At 58.2% G+C, this 20,592-nt stretch overlaps 1 long non-coding RNA gene across 2 annotated transcripts in view; it reads right to left on the reverse strand.

Annotated features, from left to right (window-relative positions):
- Window positions 1–20,592, reverse strand: part of LOC147582205 (uncharacterized) — a 161,648-nt gene that overhangs the window by 114,642 nt on the left and 26,414 nt on the right. The window contains exon 6 of one of the 2 annotated variants that reach the window (XR_015248841.1): window positions 13,025–13,114. The exons of the other annotated variant lie outside the window; for it this stretch is intronic. This is a non-coding gene — a long non-coding RNA (uncharacterized LOC147582205). The remainder of the gene's footprint in view (window positions 1–13,024; window positions 13,115–20,592) is intronic. 2 annotated transcript variants of the gene reach the window in all.

Here is a 20,592-nt window from a genome sequence, read left to right on the forward strand (position 1 = left end):
AGAGTTCACACGCGGAAGCCCTCACCTTCAGGGCCACTGTATTTGAAGATAGGGCTTTGGAGAGGCAATTTGGGTGGCCTTAGGAGAAGAGACCGGAGCACTCTCTTTGTCACCTTCTCACCAGAACCTGACCCTGCCAGACCTTGATCTGGACTCCCAGCCTCTAGAACTGTGAGAATTTCTGCTGTCACACCCCACGGTCTTCAGCAATTTGTGCTCTGGAGGGCGGTCCAAGCTGACTAAGACATCCTCCGCCTGCCCTCCCAGACCTTCAGGAAGGCCCTCTGAACAACCCCCACCAAGAGGCCATCTGACTAGGCTTGAATACCTCCAGGGATGGGTTGCTCACTCCCATTCCTCTAGATTTGGGACAGTAGAATGGAGAGAATTAGGGACTCTGGTCCTCAAAGTCTTGCATTCAAAGCCCCTTTGCCCCCAAGCCCACTTCTCCTCCGTCTATACCATCCCTTCCATCCTGGGGAAGGGTCTCAGTGCACACACATTCATGCCTGCCAGACCGGAGCCCCGTGTGCACTCGCCCAGCCCGTTTGCTGGTCCTGGAAATTCGGCCTCCTTTGTCCTGAGTAGCCGTGTCCCCCCCCATGGCCACCTGCCCCCACCAAGCGTCACTGGCTTCCTCCAGGCATTGTGCTCTGGCCTCCTCACCTCCCCTCTCTCTACTGTCCCCAACTCCACCCTCCAAACTGCTCTCGGGGTGAGCCTTCCAAAACACACTCCTGACCACACACTTTCCCACTGAAAGCTGTGTCTCCCCAGGTCCTGCAGGACAGCGGTCAGACTCAGCACCGTGTCCTTGGCGCTCCGTACTTGGTCCCAGTACTGGCTCCTGCAACATCGCCAGCCACCGTGTGGCTCACTGCGACCCAGGCCAGCCCCAGGCACCGCAGGCACAGGCACCCGCACCCTGGCGCGTTAGAGGTATGCACACGTGTGTCCCCGTGCATGCACGCACGCACGCACTGCACACGCGTGTGCACGTCCACGCACGTCCACACATCCCCCCAGCCCTTCTGTCTGCCGCCAGCTGCTCCGACCTCCCACGATCGTGCGTGGGCCCCGGCCACCCTGCCCTGACCGCAAGACCCACAACGAGTCACTGGGTAGCTCCTCAAGTCTCCTTTCAGTCATCTGTAAAATGGGAACAAGCAAAGCCTATCTATCTCCCTGGGGAGTTATGAGCTCTCCGTGGAAGGAGCGTGGATAAAGTCCCGGCACGAGGTCTGGCCTGTGCAGATTTTGATGAATGTTGCTGCCTTCTGGCAAAAAAAAAAAAAAAAAAAAAAGCAAGCCAGCAAGCCAGGGCTATGTCTTATTGAGATCAGGGAAGTGGAAAAAGGGAAAGAAAACCAGAGGCGGCAGAGGGAGGGGGAAGCGCGGCTTCGGAAGGCGACCTGAAAGGTGCGGGCACCCGCCACCGGAGACAGAACAGAGCCGTCCTTCAGAGCCCCGCTGACACAGGCTGTAATTATTCTTCTGATAATTCGGGTTAAAATATTTACACGGCGAACACAGCTGAAACTCAAACCATCACAATTTTTTAGACTAATTTGTTCCACACGAGAACAAAATCCAAGTTGCTTCAAAATGAAAAGGAAGGAGGATATCTGTTCCCCTTCCGCCACTAAAAGACTTAAAGACAGAACCGCGTGGTGGGAGAGGGCATGCGTCCGGTGCCCAGCGGGCCACGGGCTTCTCTGAGATGCTGGGCCGAATCCTGGCGGCCGGGCCTGTAGGGGACAAGGATTTCTCCAGAGGGCTCCCGCTGTCCTTCATCCGTGGGACGGAAACAGCTCTCACAGCGTCCCCTCCCTCGTGGTGGAAGGCACCCACTCAGGGTCCCACACGGATCTCTGCACCCGAGGACGGGGTGGAGAAGAGGAACACGGATATGGCTTGGGAGCACAGAAGACACATGCACGGAAGACGCCAGGCAGTGAGAGAGACTGAGGGACATAGAGAAACAGAGACAGATAGAGGCTGAAAGAATGGGCTAAAAATAAAAAAATAAAAAGAGGCACAGACAGCTACAGAGAGGAAAGAAGGGAGGGAGGGACAGAGAAAGAAGGGGGGGGGATGGGAGAGGCTAGGGAGGGGCCCAGTTGGGCCTAATTTACCCCTCCTGCGGGGTGTGCCCACCCTCCTCGTCCAAGGGAAACTGCCCTCCGCTTTGGCTCCGGCAGCTCCAAGTGACAGGGTCAGGTCAGCCCCAGCAGTTCCGAAAAGGATGTTGTACGTCTGGCCAAGACGACGGAGAGACCAAAGTGCACTTCAGCCCCTGGCCCCTGACCATGATCTCCTTGGTGGACCGGTGGCTCCCCTCCCCCACAAAGCAGCAGTCTCTGAGGAATGCTCCGGATGCCTCCGGGAGGAATCCCCGCGCTGAACACACACCAGCCCTGGACATCCATCCACCGTCCTTCCCAGGTACTAAATGCAACTCAGGACGGCAGTAAGATTAGCAGCCGGCCGCAGAGACAAATTCCAAGAGGCACGCAAACTGGGCGACACGTTCGGGGTTTTTTTTCATTCAAAAGAGGGCGGAGGCAAAGAAGCCCCCGTCAGTCCCTGCCTGGTCCCTAAGGCTCAGCAAGAAGAACGCTCTTCCTTGGGAATCCGGGTCCGGCTGCGGTGGGGCAGGGAGGACGCAGAACCGGGCGGGAGCGGCAGGACTCCGTCCCGCAGCCTGAGAATCGGCATCTGGCTTTGGGGCTGGAGCTTAGTCAGCACCAAGGAAGGGCTGGCAGCCAACAGGGGGAGGCAGGCGCAGGGCCCTTAGCGGCTGTGAGGGGACATGGAAAGGCCTTGGAGGAGAGCCTGGCACACAAAAGCTCAGCAGACCCCCAGCAGCCAGGGGAGAGCGCCTCCCTCCCAGCCACCGAAGAAATGGAGCGTGCTGACACCTTGATAGTGACTTCCAGCCTTCAGAAGCCGGAGATCACGGGTCTCTGCCGGCTACGCCACTCTGAGCTATGTCGTCACGGCTGCCCCGGTGACCAACACAAGTGCCCGGGAGCTATAATGGCACCTGGTTGACAGGTGAGGACACGGGAGGTCTGGATCACTGAGACCTTTTCGCCAAGGTTCCTCGACCCGAGCGGGGCCGAGTTCCAGGCACCAACCCGCACGCCGGGTGCACCGCTGACCCTGTGAACTTCAGCAGGGCACTCGTCCCTTGACCTCCCTGAGTATGAGGCATCCAGTCCAGGCCAGCTGGGAAATGCACTTGACCCCTGGCCATGGTCACCCCCTGAGGAAGGAGCTGAGTCAGTGGCCCCCTGCTCTCCGCGGGGTGGAAGGGGAGCCGGAGGCACTATCTCAACGAGCAATCAGGAACTAGATCCCCGGCTCGCAGAGCTCTGGGAGGTTTCTTCAACTTCTGCCACTTCCCCACTTTTTCCCCTTTTGTACCCACCCTTCTGCCCTGCGTGGTTGCTAATTAACCCCTAACACTAGCAAAGCCTGGGCTTGGGGGTCAGCGGAGCCGCCTAAGGCCAGCTGGGCCCAGCCCAGAGGGAGGGGCCCCTGCAGAGGGATTTGGGGGCAGCAGGGACAGCCCAGGCCCGGAGCCGCCAGGGGTATATGAAACCTCCCTTCCTGGGGTGGGGGTGGGGGGCGGGTGCTCCACAAGAGTCGTCCTGAGTCAGCATCCTGGAGGGAGCGAACCCAGACGGCGACCTTGCTCTGCTGGATTCTTTCCCCTCACCTCCCAGAGAAAGGTCAAAAGAGGGGGTAAGATAACCGAGGGGGTCTCACCTAGTTACTCACGCAGACGGGTGTCGGGTGTCGTCTGCTGCGCCTCGGGAAGGTGCCGGGGAAGTGGGTGAGTGCCAAAGAGCAGCAGGGCGCTCCCGGAAACACGCTCAATTCATCCCGACCCAGGGCACTTGCTGGCAGACCCGTGTGTCACTGGGGCAGCAGCGGGCACGTGGTCTTTCGGAACCAAAAACCCACGTGTTACATGTGTTATTCCCTCCAACCCTCGCGGCAACCCCACGAGGTGGAAGCTGTCGTGTTCAGGGGCGCCTGGGTGGCTCGGTCGGTTGGGTGTCTGATGTCAGCTCAGGTCATCATCTCACGGTTCATGGGTTCGAGTCCCACGTCGGGCTCTGAGCTGGCAGCTCGGAGCCTGGAGCCTGCTTCGGGTTCTGGGTCTCCCTCTCTCTCTGCCCCTCCCCCACTCACTCTCTCCCCTTCTCTCTCTCTCTCAAAAACAAATAAACGTTAAAAATTAAAAAAAAATAAAGCTGTCGTGTTAATACACAGATGGGGAAACTGAGACTGGGGCTGGCTGGGTAGCTGGGCTGGAATTCAAGCCTGAGGGACTCCCAGAAGCACGATGCACCTGTCACAGACGGGATGGGTCGCAAGGCAGCGCCTAGCCACCGCCAGGAATGTCCTCCAGGGAGCTCCCATGGCTAATGAACTCAGAGCCAACCCCACTGGCGAATCCCGCCCCCCCCCCCCCTTACCTCTAACCCAGCCCTGGGCCCGAGCAGCCTGAGCCAGCTTCCTGTGCTCTGCCCAGAGCAGAAGACAGAGAACCACCCACTCAACACCCATTCTGCAAAAACCCTCGTGTTCCTGCAGACGTAACCATCATCCCTCAGACTCAGCTTCCCCCGAACTTCCCTCCTGCTTCTAATTTTCCAGCCTTTACTAATCTCTGGGGGCAGTGGTCTGGGGGTGGGAGGCAGGTGGGAGGCAGAGAGAGCCCGCTGTGGAAGTTGGCAGGCGTCACCGGGCTCCCCCTCTCCCTGGAATGAGACAGAATGAGACGGTACACAGTCCTGCTCAGTGCTGGGAAACAGCCTGCCGTGAACAGGCCCAGACCCTGCGGTGCCCAGGCGAGCCCTCCGCCCTGTGCGTCCAGCCCTGCTCTGCCCTTGGCCTCTATACCTCGGCTCTATTTCTCTCCATCTCGCAGTTCTCCGCTCACACTGGGCCCTCTGCAAAACCGGCCGGGTGTCCTGCCCTCCATCTGGGCCCTGAGAGGTCACTCTGAGACCCTGTCTGAGTCGGGTGGGCCCTTGACGTCTCTGACCTACTCAACTTGGGACCCAGAGATCAGGACAAATATCCCTCCTGTTTCCTGGTTGGGAGCAGGAGGACGTATGCCACTCAGAGCAGAGCAACAGTCTAACCGAACTCAAGATAGGTAACATCTATCGGTTCCCTGCGATCTGCAAGCCTGTCACTCTGCCTGCGAAGATTAGATTAGTGAGGACCCGGTCATCATAACTCCAACTCGAGATAACTCATATCTGGTTGTCTTCTGTCTGTGCCCGTAGCGCCCATGACACTAGCTTCGCTGGCACTTTTTCAAGTGTAGAAGAGGCGGGCAGGCCTCTCCTTTGCAAGGTCCCTTGGGGTCTCGGCCTCCACACCATTAGCTCTCGCCCAAGGGCCTTTCGGGTTCCCAAAACGGCGGCCCAAGCCTTCGGGGACCTCCCATTGGCTGGTCATCGTCGCTGCCTCTGGGTTTTCTGGACAGGCTCCCAGTCGAACGTGTCTCTGGCATTACTTCTCTGCCTCCCGACTGAAACTCCACGGCAATACAGGCCCCACCCCCCCACCCCGGTCCCGAACCCCCTTCCCAAAAGTGGTCATTGGACAGGATTAAACGGTGAATGCTTGTGCCTCGCTGGCATTTTACGCACTTGGGAGAAATGAATAAAGACTTGGTCTTTTAATGCAGGAGAGCAGAGCAGCGTCTCTGGCTGGCGTCTGACAGCCAGGTCTCCCCCTCTGGGAAAACACGCCAGCCAGGTTCCACAGGTGCCTCCTGCCGGTCAGCACCCCAGGAGCGGCCCGACTTCAGTCTTAGAGGTGGCCGAACCCCAAGAGCTCGCACAGCCCCTCGGCCATTCTAGCGGACGTCTCCAAAGCCAGAAGTCCCCCGAGAAGTTTCCGTTTCAATCTGAGTTCCCCGAGTGCCCCATCACAGTTTGCTTCCCAAGCTGGCGCTCCTCGGATGGGGGCCAAATCTCCACAGGGGCAAGCGCCCAGGGCCTGGCTGGGCTGCCCACGGGGGAGCCGGCCTGCCCGCACCCCCTGACCGTTCCGCTCGCTAACGTGAGCTCAGCTGTCTTTCTCCCCAGCGCCAGCCTGGGAAGCACAGGTCTAACTCAGGCAGAGGCTGGCCTCTCCTAAGGGGTTGTCGTCTGCAGCCTGACTCCTGGACGTGAAGGGGCAGGAGGCGAAGTAGGAGTCCTCGCTGGGTGGGAGGTTCAACCTGGGGGCGCCTCCAGTCAGGGTTCTGGAACTCCCCAGGGAGACATGGGATGGGCGTTCGGGAACCAGCCAGCCCCCCCACCCCCTACTCCCGACCTGGCCCCTCCTGCTGGTGAGCCACTCCCCGGGGCCTGGGCTCCCCAAGGCCTCCTCGCATGAGAAGAAGAATCCAGAGCCCTTAAGCAGAGAGCAGACCCCATCAGAGTGGGCTTGAACATTCCTTATCTTAAACACATCCCAATCCTTCATTCTGTGACTCACTTTTGTCAAGCCTCCTCCTGCCCAGAGCCTACAGCAGGTGAATGCCTCGAAAGTTTAACATTCTCCCCTGCTCCCTAGAAGCTCCCTCTTGCCTCCTCTTCCCTCTCTCTGTGTTGCTCAGCCAGTCCTTCCCCCTCTCTCCCTCCCCCTCCTCTCTCTCCCTCCCTCTCTCCCTCTTTTTTCTCTCCCTTCCTCTCTCCCTCCCTCTCTCTCCCTCCCTCTCTCTCCCTTCCTCTCTCCCTCCCTCTCTCTCCTTCCCTCTCTCTCCCTTCTTCTCTGCCTCTCTCTCTCCTACTCTCTCTCCTTCTCTCCCTTCCTCTCCCTCTCCCCCTCCCCCTCTTACCCCCTTTTCTTTGTTTCTCCTTCTCTGCCTGGGGGGCCCCTACTTTCATGGACCCTCTCCCCAAATGAATGTCCCAATATCTACAAATATTAACTTCATTAATTTGGGAAGGATTTATCAGTGCAGAGGTTAATTATCTCTCCCTGACATGTTTTTACCGAATACATCTGGGTGACAAAATTAATTTCCTCATTAGCTATTTTTAAAAGTGGAACAAGCTAAGGGGGAAATTGGTGCAGGGAGACTGTGCAGAGTGAGCTGTTCCGGCCCGGGCCGCCCCAGGCTCTGCCCCAGCTCCCCTCCCAGAGGCGCCCACTCAACCCCGGGAGCAAGGAGCACTGAGGGGGGGCACAGGCGGAGGTGCCTCCAGAGGGAAGGCCTGTGGGGAGACCTGACGTCTGAGGTCTGGGTCCCAGGAGCTCCAGAGAAACAGACTCCAGGGAGAGGCCCAGGACCCACAACCCAGACTCAAGGACACCCCCCCCCCCAACCCCGGGCTGCTCCAGGCCTCCTCCCCGTCCCATGAGGGTACCTCCTACGTGGACACCCAAACCATGTTTCTTCTGAGCAGAGTAAGATTAGCAGATAGAGACAGAGATACGTCAAAAGAGTTCAAGCTCCATGACCTGTTCTGCGGAGCCCAGGAAGCCCGACCTCGTTACCCCGAGGGGCCACAGGACCGGCTCCCTCATGGTGACCGGAGAAGCCAGACCCCTGTGCTTACACTGGAGGCTTCTGGCCCAGATGCCCCCGCAGAGAGGCCCGCGTGGCCTGCACTGAGGGGAGGCTCCCTCAGCAAGGAGGGAAGGAACACGCACCTCCAGGAATTCAGAGCATGGACGTCTCAGACCGTCATGTGGGGGCTGGTGGTGTCAGCAGCTGAGAGCCACGGGACCCTGGGCCAGCCACTCAACTTCTGTGGCCTCAGTGTCCTCCACTGTGAAGGACACTAGCTGCCCCGCTGCCTTAAACCGTCTGGAACCTGCCACTTCACAGATCCCAGGAGCCCCCCAGCCACCGATTCCATGGCCATCCAGCCGCTCCTGGCCCGCAGTAACCCCCCTCCCTTCCAGCATAGCCTTGCCCTCACTCTGGGCCCATGTCATCTATCAGCGCTGCCTTCCCCGGGACAGAGGCCACCAGAACTTGGAGACATGGCAAGAGGCAGAGTCCAGGACCTCACTGAGCCAGCCCAGCACCCACACAGGCACCTTCCAGGCTGGCAGGCGAGTGCTTTGGGCCTCATCCTAGCAGAGAAGAAAAAGGACACGCCGGGATCAGACACTGCCATGGGCCAAAGCCAGGTCAGACCCAGGAGTGAGCCCCTTCCTCCAAGCCCAGACCTCAGTGGGGGTCCAGCTCGGGGCCATCAGCCCTGTCCTTTCTAGGAAATAAGGCAGCGTGGGACTCGGTGCTCATACAAATCCCGAATTTCCTGTTTCCGTGAACTGAGACACACACACAACGGCCACTTCTGACCTAGCCCGGAGAAACGGCCATGCTGCAGCAATTCCAGGAACAGGAAAAACCAGACCCAGGGAGCTATCTGAATGTCACAAGCTGTCAGCCTGGGGCAGGAAGGGGACCGGCTGCCAGTACCTCCCTTCCCAGGCTTTATCTCCTGTGCAGTCGGGCCAGCCTTTCTCACGGCCACCTCTTCCTCCTGAGGGCAGGAGGATCCTTGGCACCCGGTGGCCCTCCGCCCTCCCCTAGGCTTCTGGCAAACAAGGACCCCACGTGGATTTGTGCTGAATGACAGAGAGGGGCCCCCACGGGCACCAGCCCCTCCCAAGAACAGGCCCTGGGCTACCCCAGACTTCCAGGCCCCCTTGTAGGGGGCAGGAGTCCCGAAGGGGGCAGCGCTCCGGCCAGCCCGGCCTGGGGGTGGGGGCGGGGAGTAGGCTTCCGGGCACGGCACTGCCCGCATTTGCTGAGCCTGAGGGTGGAGGGAGTAGCAGGGCGCGGAGAAGACTTCCCAGAGGGCATGGAAAGGAGCTGGGTTCTGAAGGATGAAGAGGAGTCTGCCGAGTCGACTAGAAGGGAGGACAGTGCACAGAGGGAGGAGCATTTGCAGAGGCCCCGGGACTTGCAAAGGGGCCCGCCTCGCTGGGGAACTTGAAGTTGCTCTGGGCTGCGAGCACGTTCACCTCAGAGGCAGAGTGAGGCTGCGGGTCGGGAGCCGCCCTTGCGAGGCAGTGCAGACGCCAGGCCGGAGCTGGGAGAGCCACCGAGAAGCTTGCCCTGGAAACCAGGGAGCTTCTCATGGCCTCGCTTCCTCCAAGAAACACAGTGCAGACCGTGTCCCGTACATTCTCAGAAAACCTCGGGGAGCACACTGCAGGGTCTGGCGTGTCCCTGGTGCCCCGGGTCGTCCCAGGGAAGCGGCTTGCCCACGAGGTTTTGTGGAACCAGGAAAATTCGACCTCGCCCCGTTTTAGAGATGGAGAAACCGAGATAGAGGGAGGCTGTGCATCAGGAAGTCCGTGCCTGTGCCGGGAATAGCACTCCCGTCGCCCTGGACTCCCACGCTTGGACCACACGCTTTTGATGTGGGTGCAGCAGCTGCACGCGTTTTCCTGCGAATGCACCTGGTCGCCCGTGTCACGTCCAAATGTGGGCATCCGGGTGCCGCGAGGTGCCCCACCTGAAATGCCGTCCCCTCTTCTGACGGTGGCAGACAGTCGTGCCAACCCTAGGGCCAGAAAGGAGACGCAGCCGAGCAGAGCCCTGCGTGGCTGCGGGACCAGGGCCCTCGTTCTTGGAGCTCGATTTGCTGAATGCACAGCATCTCCCCCACCGGAGCGAGGAGGGCGCCCAGCATTCCTGTGCAGGATAAAGGCCGTCTGTGCTGAGCTGCGCTGAAATGAGGCTTTCCCCAGAGGGTCCTGGGGGCGGTGATGCTTCCCAAGGGCTCACCTCCCGCTCTGCTCCCTGGGGGGCGGCGGAGGGGGCGTCCGTCTTTGAAAGAACAAATCCCGCTCGGCTCTGCCCACGGCTGTTCCCGCCAGCAAGTGTGGAGAGCAGGTCACCAGAGCGGGGCCTTCCAGAGCTGGTCGTGCCCGTGCGCAGTGGAGCTTGTCAGCCACCCCCAAGAAGCGCGGGTTTCGAAAGCCAAGGTTCCCTTGTCTTCTGGGCATTGTGTCTTTTTGAGAGGAAAAAAGTAAAGCTTTGCTCGGTAATTTTGTGCTCAGTCCAAAGGCACGTTGCTTTGGAAAGTGGTCAGATTCTGCATTTGTTGATTTCAGAATCCAAAAATATGGCAATGGAGAGAAGGGAGGGATGCTTTTTAGGATTTAAGATATTTTCTCAGACACACTTTAAACATGATTATAGCTTGAAATATTAGTGGTATATGGATCTTCAGCTCAACAGAGAGCTTCTGCTGGCCTAAGTGTACCAGGCATTCCTGGGGTGATTACGGTGTTCACGTCACTCACGAGACAAAAACCCTTCGATGGTGCCCCAGGGTCTTCAGATGCAATAATCACCATTGTCCATTTAGACTCTAGAGAGGGCTGTGCTCAGCACTCTGCACGTATTACCTCCTTTAAGGCTCAACACAGTCATCAAAGGAAGTATCATTAAACCCACTATACAGATGAGAACACTGAGGCTTAGCACAGAGCCCTGTCTGAGCTTCCGGCACTGTACACTGTCAGACCTGGGATGAGTCCCAAACCCCCCAAGGCCATTCTCTGCACACCACCACCACCACCACCCTCTCCATTTTCTCCCGCCCCTTTGTCTAATTCCCACCATGAATGAAATCGTCCCCAAATCACCTACGACTCCAGTCAGCCCCTGCTCACTCCTCCCCAGCCCCCCAGGCCCAGGTCAGAAGAGGTAGCTTCTCCAGATCAGGTGACATCCTGTCTCCTCCAGAGCAGGACCCCTGAGAGTAGGTTTGGGCTCCGGCTGCCAGGCAGTGCCTTGCTGGGTCCAGCACAGAGCCCAGTCCACCTGGGAGGAGGCAAGAAATAGGCACCGAATGAACAGCTCCATTCAGCACTGGGGGACTGTTTTCCTTCTTCACAAACCACATCTGTCAAGAAAATTAATAAAATCTACTACGAAAGTCATGCTTGAATGCAAAACAGGACCACCTGGAGAGCCAAGTAAAACCCAGACCGCCTGCCCCGCCCCCACCCCAGCGTCAGAGGTTCTGGCCCCGCAGGCCTGCAGGGGCGCCGGAGATCCTGCACTTCTCCAGAGCTCCCAGGTGCTCCCGCAGCAGGTTCTGGCCTGGCCCCGCCCCCCACCACGCCCGCTCCCTCGCCTTGAGCTTATCCTTAGGAAGAAATGCTCTAGACAATCAAGACACTCGACTACACCCGTACCCCACATCCTGGTCAACTTCGAAACTCTGGCACACAACGTTAAAAAAAAAAAAAAAAAATTCATGAACCCATTCTCCGTTTTCTAGTTTAAGGAGTCATTTGTGACAGCGGGGGATTTTGCTCTGCATTTATAGAAATGCCAGGAAGTAAAATTTTCAGGGTGACTGTGATATCCCAATCCGGGGCCCTGCAAACTCACCACAGTTACGCCTCGGGGACCCGGGGCTGCCCGTGACAGGGGCGAAGCCCAGCCTAGAGGAACGCTCTGACTTCTCACGACACGCTACCATTGATTTTGGCTCGGGCACATTCGGGGGGGTGGGGGGTGGGGGCGGGGAGGGGAAGCCCTGCCAGCGCACACGCACGCACACGCGTGCACGCGCGCAGGCACGCACGCCAGCTTTCGGTTGGCGATGAGTGTGTGGGCCTTCTGGGCGGCGGCGCCGGCGCGGCCCGGGGAAGGCCCGGACACAGAGGCGGGGCGTCCCCCTGCACCCCTCGGACCGGGTCAGCGCCGCGCCGGGGAATCACGAAGCCCGGGCCCCTTCCCAGTTACTGTAGCCCGCGGGGCTAGAAAACCAGTAGCAGCTGGCAGGAAATGGGTAGGAGCACTGACCACAGATAAACTGTAGGACTCCGCAGAGCAGCGGCAGATTGACTCCGGGACAGGAAGCGGCGCCGGCGGGCCTCGGCCCCACGCCCGCTCCCGGGGCGCTCCCGGGCCACCGCCGGCTGCACACGCCCGATAATGCTCGGCGACGCGGCTGGGGGGTCGCGGGGAAGTGAAGGGCGAGGCCAGCCGGGCACGGGCCCCCACCCCGGGGAAGAGCAGCGGGGTCAGGGGGACGGAGGGGCACTGAGAAAACCCCGGGGCTGCGAGTTCCAGGGGCTTCTGTCACCGGCGGGGGTGGGGAGGGCAGTGGTTCTGATGATCACACCCTTGGGAGCCAGTCAGCTGCAGCCCATGTGCTTCATAAACCTGGGTCCCTGCAGCAAAAACAGCCAGCTGGCAGGAGGAGAGAGGCCAGGCCCACGGAGAGTGCGTGGGGGGGAAGTGCTGAGTTACAGGCCCACGTTGTTGAAAAGTCCCCCAGCATTGTGGGCCATTCAAAGGACAGACCCTCTGAAGTTCATGACAGAGAAAATAATAGCCAGGTGCTGTACCAGGTCCCTCCCACTCTTGACTGCTCAGACACCCTCGGAAGTAGGTCAGATTTCCCCCCACTTTACAGGCGAACAGACTGAGGCTCAGGGGATTGTGTACACCGTGCCCTGGCAGCACCCAGAGTCACGACCTGAGCGCAGTCTGCGCTGTCCGCCCGGTGAAATAGCCTCTATTCACAGAGAGCCTGGAGGTGTGGAGGTGAGGGAAGGAGGGCAGGCGAGCAAAGCCTCCCGCTGAGTGCCTGCGGTCAGTGTTTAATGACATCCTCCCGGAGCCGGGCCCACCCCACCCAGCGAGAAGGGGCCCAACCTCTTGGCACCCCCCCAGAAAAGACCCAGGGATCCTTCCAGAGACCTCTGGACCTCGCTTCTCTGCAGCGGGCTTCCTGAGGAGCTGCGGTGGAAGCTGTCACATGTGCAGTGGAACTTGAGAACCAGACTGCAGCCCCAGGGGGTGGGGCTTAGCTGAGAAGAGCTGGCTGGAGCTCTCCAGGGGCCTTCCTCGGCTCTCCCTGCAGACAGCAGTGCTGGGGGAGTGGGGGTGCCCTTCCAGGGGCTGAGAAGCCGCTAGGGGCACCTGCCCCTCTGGCAGGAGCGGCCCGTCTGCTGGCACTGAGGCCAGCTCTCAGGGTAGCAAGACAGGAGTTCAGCTGGGCGACTGACTCACCCTTGTTCCTGGAACTGTCTGAAGGCGGGAGAGGATGCTGTGGGTAGGTTCTAACTGTATCATCTGGGCTGGGGCCGGTAGCAGATGGTCCTTACAAAAAAAAAAAAAAAATACTTCCATGTGGGCTTAAAATAGCACAGCACTCACCATCAGCTGAATGGGGAAATGTATGGGCCAGTCCGTCACGTGGGGGTGGGCGCGGCCGGCTGCAGGTTGGGACACAGGGCCGGGGCTCCAGCCTCTGTGGCCGAGGCGTGGAAGGCAGAAAAGGGAAGCCTCGGGCACCCGCCGTCTGCCTGTCCTCGTGTGAGGCAGGTGGCGGGGCGGACGCAGCCCCGCTCAAGCCCCACGACAGTGCTGAGCCCAGGAGCCCCAGGGCCACAGCGAGGACCTTGAGCCTGGAACGCACACAAGGCAGGCCCGGGGGCAGCAGAACGCAGAAGCGAGGCTGTCGTGGGGCTGGAGAAAATCTCAGAACTGCCACTCACCATCGGTGTGCTCTGGGGCACCTCCCCCGCTTCCCCTCACTTTGTTTACCTATAAAGCGTAGTCACATCATCCCGGGAGGGTAGAGGGTCCCTACCAGGAGCCCCACGCAGGCAGGTGCTCTCCGAATGAACGCACAGCTGGGGAGGGGCGGGCTCACTCCCTGAGGCATGAGGGCGTCCTCAGCCTCTCTCCCCTCTCACGTGTCCTTACTTAAACCATGCTGCATTCTGGCAAGTGAGAGTGGCACGCTCTGGGCTGACGCTGTGCGGGCGCACACTCAGAGGGGAAGAAGGTGACAGGAAGGGACCCACAGGCCGTGCGTGTGACCGGCAGCGAAGGCGGCACTCAGCCTGGTGGTTGGAGGCCCCGACTCTCTCCCGCCCGCCCCCCCAGAGTTCAGCCCGTAGAGCCTAGGCCAAGTGGCCTCTGAGGGGTGGAAGGCCCCCCAAGTGCAGCGCCGCTGGGGGCAGGCGCTCCAAGGGAGCCAGGAGGCCCTCAGGTGGCTTGTCCAGCACAGAAGGCTTGCCCGAGATGGTGGCTTTCTGCAGAGTTCACCCTCGTGCCCTCCGGGGGGACGCTAACGCTGGCTCTGCGAGAGACTGAAACAGTGTGATTTGTGCCAACCTCGGTGATGGAAATGCTCCCATCGTGGCCAGTGCGATCTCCGAACGTGGACTTGGGAAGACAGCACGCTCAGTTGCCATGAGCTCCACCGTCCAGCACATCACTGGCGATGAATATACCAGCCGCCCCACATGAGGCTCGCGGGACAGCCTGAGGCATAGGGGGATACGTGTAAGAGTTAAGATGTGGACACTTCAGTTAACCCTGTGGTTAACTGTGTCCGGTTAAAGCCCAGCTCTGCTGACTAGCTGTGTGGCCTTGGGCGACTTACAGAACCACTCTGGGCTTCTCCTGTGAAGCGAGGACAGCCGTCGCGCCACCCTCGTTATAAGGGTAACTGTCTGGTGGTGATAATCTGTACATAATGAGCTATTATTTTAGATGATGTAACTGAGGTCAAACACGGGGCTCTCCCGGCCAGCTCTGGTCTGGAAGGAGCATGTGAGAGGCTCACCCACCCCAAATCAAACACATAAACGCCTGCGCTTGACCCCACACCCCCTCACTGCCGCTTTCTCTCTCCTCCCTCCGACACTTCTTCAAAGGGATGTCAGGCCGCCTCCATTTCCTGTCCTCCCGCCCACTGGTCCACCCGCTGCCCCCGTCAAGCCACCACGTCAGTTCTTGCCCACGTCACCGGTGGCCCCACTTTCCGATCCACGACACATTTCTCAATCATCCTCTTACTCAACTTTCCATTAGGACCTGCTGACCCCTCAGCCTCAGGGACATGTGTGTCCCTCGTTCCTCTCCTGCTTCTTTTCCCCATCTCTTTGCCTGGGTCATCCTTCTCTGCCTGGCCGATAAATGAGGGTGCCTCAAGCCTCAGACGGGGTCACGTGTCCCCTGCTAACCGCCGTGTGGGTAAGCTCGCCCACTCCCACGGTCTCTGCTGCTCTGTGTGTATTCCAGTCTCCCCCAGATTCCTCAGTCCGGGCTTCCCCTCGGCCCCCACAGCAACACCAGTGCAAGTCCGAACCAGCCCCGCCGGCCGGGTCAGAGACGCCTCTGGCTCAGCCCGTCCAAACCCGAGCTCCTGACTCCCTCCCTGGACCTGTTCTGCTTCCCGAGTCGGCAGCTTCCTGAATGGTCACCCGCACGGATTCTTTGTCACCATCCCTTCCCTTGCCCCGGACTAACGTACCCCGAGTTGTTTCCCTCCTGGCATCCGGCAAACGCATCCACTTGGTCCTCTGTCTTCGCCCCACCCCCGCAGCGTAAGCCAGGACCATCTCAGGGACCAGGCAACGCTACAGCCACCCAGCTGTCCTTCCACCTCCACGCTTCGCCCTCCGGTCCGCCGTCTGCTCCCACACCTGAGACGCGGTCAGGTCCCCCTCACCCAGAACGCTCTTGGACACAGACCAGAATCCCAACGTGGCCTCTTAGGGCCTGCATAACTAGCCTCAGACTATTTCTCTTTCTCTCTCTCTCTCCCCTTTCTTCCCGAGTGATGTTCCTCTTATCTGCCCCTGCACTCACCCCTGCAACCCAATGCCCCGTTCGTGCTTCTGATTCCAGCCTAAGCACTGCTTTCGCGGGAAGACCTTCCTTCTTCCCTGTGCCACCTCTGCTCCTTACCCGCACACAGGAGATACCTTGCACTATCCGCCCCCCGACCTTCCTGTATCATTTCTGTCATAGCTGTTCATAGGCTTGGAACTATTCACTTATATGTGTGGTTAATTAACATTTATCTCTCCCCCTGAGCTAGGAGTCCCCAAAGCCAGAGCAGACCAGCATTTTGAGCAGGGTAATGCTTTACCCTGGGGCATTGTCTGCGAACTGGCAGGAGGGCCCAGCCCCACCCACCAAATGCCTGTGACCCTCCCAGCCACTGTGCCGGCATTAGAAGCCCGTGGACATTTCCACACACCCTGGCAGGCTGGCCCCCGGCCTCCTGCCCTAGATGGTGAGAGCGGAGGGGACAGGAGTGCATCTAGGTTTGCCCTGCCCCCCACCCCACCCCACCCCCCCGTGGATGGCCCAGTACAGAGTGGATGCTCTGAAAACACACGTGGATGAGGGAACGGAGCTCCTGCCTGAGGGTTTTGAACAAGCCACGCCGGCCGCCATGGCAGGCACCACTCAGGGACTTGCAGTTGGGGTTCAGGAGGCCATCTGGCCTGTGGTGGGACTTGACAGTGAGCCTCACCTCCCAGGCGACAGAGTCGCCTCACGGTGCCCGCCCAGAGCTCCAGCACAGAGGACCACGGTCAGCCCCTTCACCGTCTCACCATCTGTGGCCACTCCGGGCACAGGGTGACAAGGTCGATCCTCACTTGACCGTGTGCCCAGGAGAAGCCGCTGGCACCTTTTCTCTGCTTGTCGGGCTCTCTGCCTTCTCCCCACCTGCTGCCAAACTTCCACGTAGCCCTGCCCCGTGTGGAGCTGACTGCCAAGAAGAACCAGACTCTCAGGCCAGGCCATCAGGGAGGGGAGGGCCAGTGGGGGATGGGTACTGCCCCAGATCAAGGCCCCAGCTCTTCCCTCTGGTTTCCCGCTCTGCACTTCCTCTCACATCATGAGCCTCTCTCCCCATCACCCAGATTCCAATCACTTCAGCCAGTTTGGTGAACTTTCACCAATGAATTCACCTTGGGTTCCGTGCCCATTCATGCGACAGACATCTGTCCGGCACCCACTTTGTGTCATCGGGACCACCCCGGCACGCACCTCCACGTTCCCCCTGTGCTGGCCTCTCCCGTTGTGCACATGCGTGCGGTCCAGCACGTCTCGCGTCTTGGGTCTACGGTCTTGTGCGTGCTCGATCCGTCAGTTTAACAAGATGGCTTCGTACCGTTCTGTGCTGGGGCAGCGCTTGGCCCTGGTCGCACAGTAACCAACAACTCCACATGTCCCTGGCCTCAAGGAGGTCACTTCTGATCCTGTTTCCCTCTTCATCTGCCTGCCTTATTTAATCCCTAACCCCCTTTTCTGTGTCAAGCGCACTGCTGAGTCCTGGAGACCCTTCAGCATTAGGAAGAGTGTCTACATCTGACACGATCAGAGAATAAGACAGAGGGCTTTAAATGGAAAAGTAGGGCATAAAGTACAGACAAGATGCCATAGAAACTCCAAGCAGGAGAGGTCAGCATGGGTGGAGCAGTACAATAGAAACTGCAGGAGGGATTAGCATCAGGTTCCCCTTTAAAGAACAGAAAATAATAACAATGGCAGCTAATACTTACTGAGCCCTAACACTGTTCTGATCAATTTATGAGGACTGTCTTACCTAATTCTCACAATCACCCTACAACACAGGTGTTATTCTTGTTCTCATTTTGCAGACAAGAAACTGGGACACTCGGGAGTAATTGTCTTAAGGTTGGGCAGCTTGTAAACGGCAGAGCCAGGCCTTGAACCTATGCAGCCTGGCCTCCAATAGTGCTCTCAGACACCACCAAGAGGATCTGAGTGTATTAGCTATCTACAGCTGTGTAACAGATGTCCCCCCACTTAGCAGCCTGACACAACACAGACTTGTCATCTTGCACGTCCCATGGCTCAGGAATCTGGGACTGGCTTTTGGCCTCTCTTGAGCTGCAGTAAAGATGAGAGCCCGTGTCCCCTCTGGGAGAGACTGGGGGAAGACTTCGTTCCTAGCTTGCTCTCACGGTGGCCAGCAGGCCTCAGGTCTCAGCTGGCTGTTGCTGGATCCCTCACCTCCTTGCCTCATGGGCCTCTCCAAGGGGCAGCTCACATCACAGCAGCCACTCTGCTCAGAGCGAGGGAACAGGAGAGAGGGAGAACAGGACAGAGGTCACCGTTGACTTGTATCCCAGTCACGGAAGCGACATCTCATCGTTTTTGCCGTTGTCTGTTGTCTTTTGACGAGAGGCAAGGTCATCGGATCTGGCCAACACCCAAGCGGATTGCAGTAGGGCACGGACACCGGAAGTGAGGGCCGTGGGCCACCTCAGAGGCCGCCCGCCACATCGGGCTAGCGGAGGAGACAGGCGTCCACAATGTGAGGCGTGAGCTCATTATCTGCCTCCCGGTTCCTAACCCCAGAGATCCCGACTGTGTGTTCTTAAGTAAGAATAATAGTCTCGAAGTGAGCTAAAACTTGATTCCCAGCCTGAGAGAATTCTTCCTCCCGTTCTTCCCAGAAACTAAGTGCCAAATAAGACAAGCACTTCTTAAAGATCAGCGGCGCACTCGGCTATGTAAGGAAACACAAGTGTATTTGTATTTCGCTGGCGTCGGGCTCAAAACTTGGCAGCAGTTTTCACTCCCACGCCCTCGCCATACGACTTCGGGCGGCCCCCCTAGAGTGCTTCTCTCCACATCTTTTCCTCTTCTCTCCCACTGCCCGTTAAAGAGGAGGCACCCTGTGGCTCCAGGGCTAGAGTTTCTCCTTCCGTCATTTCCAAGCACCGCCATCAACGTCCCTTCTGGGAGCCCTTCGCACACAGGCCCGGTCACCACTCAAAGGCCATCCGTGGCTCCGAACTCAAGCCTGGAGTTCAAGACCTTCCATTCTGCAGCCCAAACCTGCTCCCCACGTAACGGTGGTCCAGTTAAGCTGGTCCGTGTGCCTTGAATCTTCCCGTTCCCATGCCTCCGTTCACCCCATTTCCTAAGCCTTGAGTGTTTTTCCTGCTCCTCTTCACCTACTCAAATCCTGGCCACCCTTCACGGCCAAGTCCATGCCCCACCTTCTCAATGAACTTCTCCAAGACTCCTCCAGCAACCCAAGGCCAGGCTTGGCGGAAGGCAGTGTGTGTTCAACAAGGTCAGCTAAATAAAAACACTCGTCAAGGGGCCCCTGGGTGGCTCAGTCGGTTGAGCTTCCGACTCTTGGTTTCAGCTCAGGTCATGATCTCACAGTTCGTGAGTTCAAACCCCTCATCAGGCTGTGCTGATAGTGCAGAGCCTGGTTGAGATCTTTCTCTCTGCCCCTCCTGCTCTCTCTCTGTCTCTGTATCACCCTCTCCCAAATAAATAAACTTAAAAAAAAAAAAAAAATACTCATCAAAGCAAGGAAACCACTCCGGAAAAGTTGTCTGAGTTTTCCTCCCTAAACCTACAGCCTTGTCCTCATCACCACTACCTGCTTACTCCCGCCGGGGCACTCTGGACTCAGCCTTCCAGCTCACCTGCGCAACGGTTCCCAACATCCTTCTGTATGACCACTGGCTACCACCCAACCCCATGTCCTAAGAGACGGCTTTCTCCGGGCCCCACGTATCTCCTGCTGCCCAGGTAATCCCAGTTAGACTAAGCACTTTCATCCGCTGAGTCTGATTCATCCCTGAATCCAGAGCAGGGCTCAGACACGGAAAATATGGTCAGGAATGGTGAAGAAGACGAAGAATGTTCATTGATAGGACTCCTCCATAAAACACACCAAAGGTGCTTCACTCGTTATTTCTTTAGTGCTCAGAAATCCAAGGGTATCTTTCCACTTCAAAACCGAAGGACATAAACTCGGTACCGTCCTGCCAGGGAGGAAAGCACGACGGGGATGCTCGAGGTCAACAGTGAACAACAGCCTCATCTGCCATAGCTGTGGAGCCACTGAGGCGGTGCGTCCGAGGTCCCGATGTCCAACAGTCCAGGGTGAGACAGGCAGGCAGCAGACAGAGGCGCGGATGTCAGAGGCCGACGTGAAGCAGGCCCGCGGTGCGCACTGGGAGCATTGCACCCACACTCCCCGTGTCGGCGTGGCCCCCAAGTCTTCCAGGTACCGCCTCCCGCTCCCCGGCCGCGGGACATGACACCCACATTACTCACTACACATTCACTCTTGAACTTTATATCCTGCTGTTCTCTTTTCGCACGTTGTTCAGAAATAAACGCTGGTGCCCACATTACATTTTGCTTTTAAATAGCCTGCCGCATGGGGCGCCTGGGTGGCTCCGTCGGTTATGCGTCTGACTTCGGCTCAGGTCATGATCTCATGGTCCGTGGGTTCGAGCTCCTGTCGGGTTCTGTGTTGACAGAGCCTGGAGCCTGCTTCAAATTCTGTGTCTTCCTCTCTCTTTGCCCCTCCCCTGCTCGTGCTCTCTCTCTCTCTCTCAGAAATAATGAATAAACATTAAAAAAAAAAAATTAATAGCCTGCCACAGAGGAGATTCGCCTAGGGCTCTCGGAGCCACACCAGACGGGGTCCAGGCCATTTGCATGGAAGGCAGAAGTTAGAGCTAGTGCGAGCTGACAGGGAAGGGCACTCCGTCCCCGACCGGGGGCCTCGAAGGAAGTCTCTTGACTATTCTAAACTAAGGCTGGCTTTTCTAAAAAGCACCTTCTCTCAGGCTTTTCCATCTCAGGACCACTTTATATTCTCAAAAATTATCGAGCATCCCTAAGGAGCTTGTGTTCATGTGAGTTGTATTTGAAGATATTTACTGTACTAGAAATTAAAACTGAGAAAATCTTTGAATATTTTTCAATTTGTATCAAAAATCACAATATAGATTCATCACACATTGGCATACATTTTTACATTT

This window comes from Puma concolor, chromosome A3 (assembly GCF_028749965.1).
Source record: "Puma concolor isolate L17-30 chromosome A3, mPumCon1.1.hap2, whole genome shotgun sequence".
Classification (NCBI taxonomy): Eukaryota; Metazoa; Chordata; class Mammalia; order Carnivora; family Felidae; genus Puma; species Puma concolor.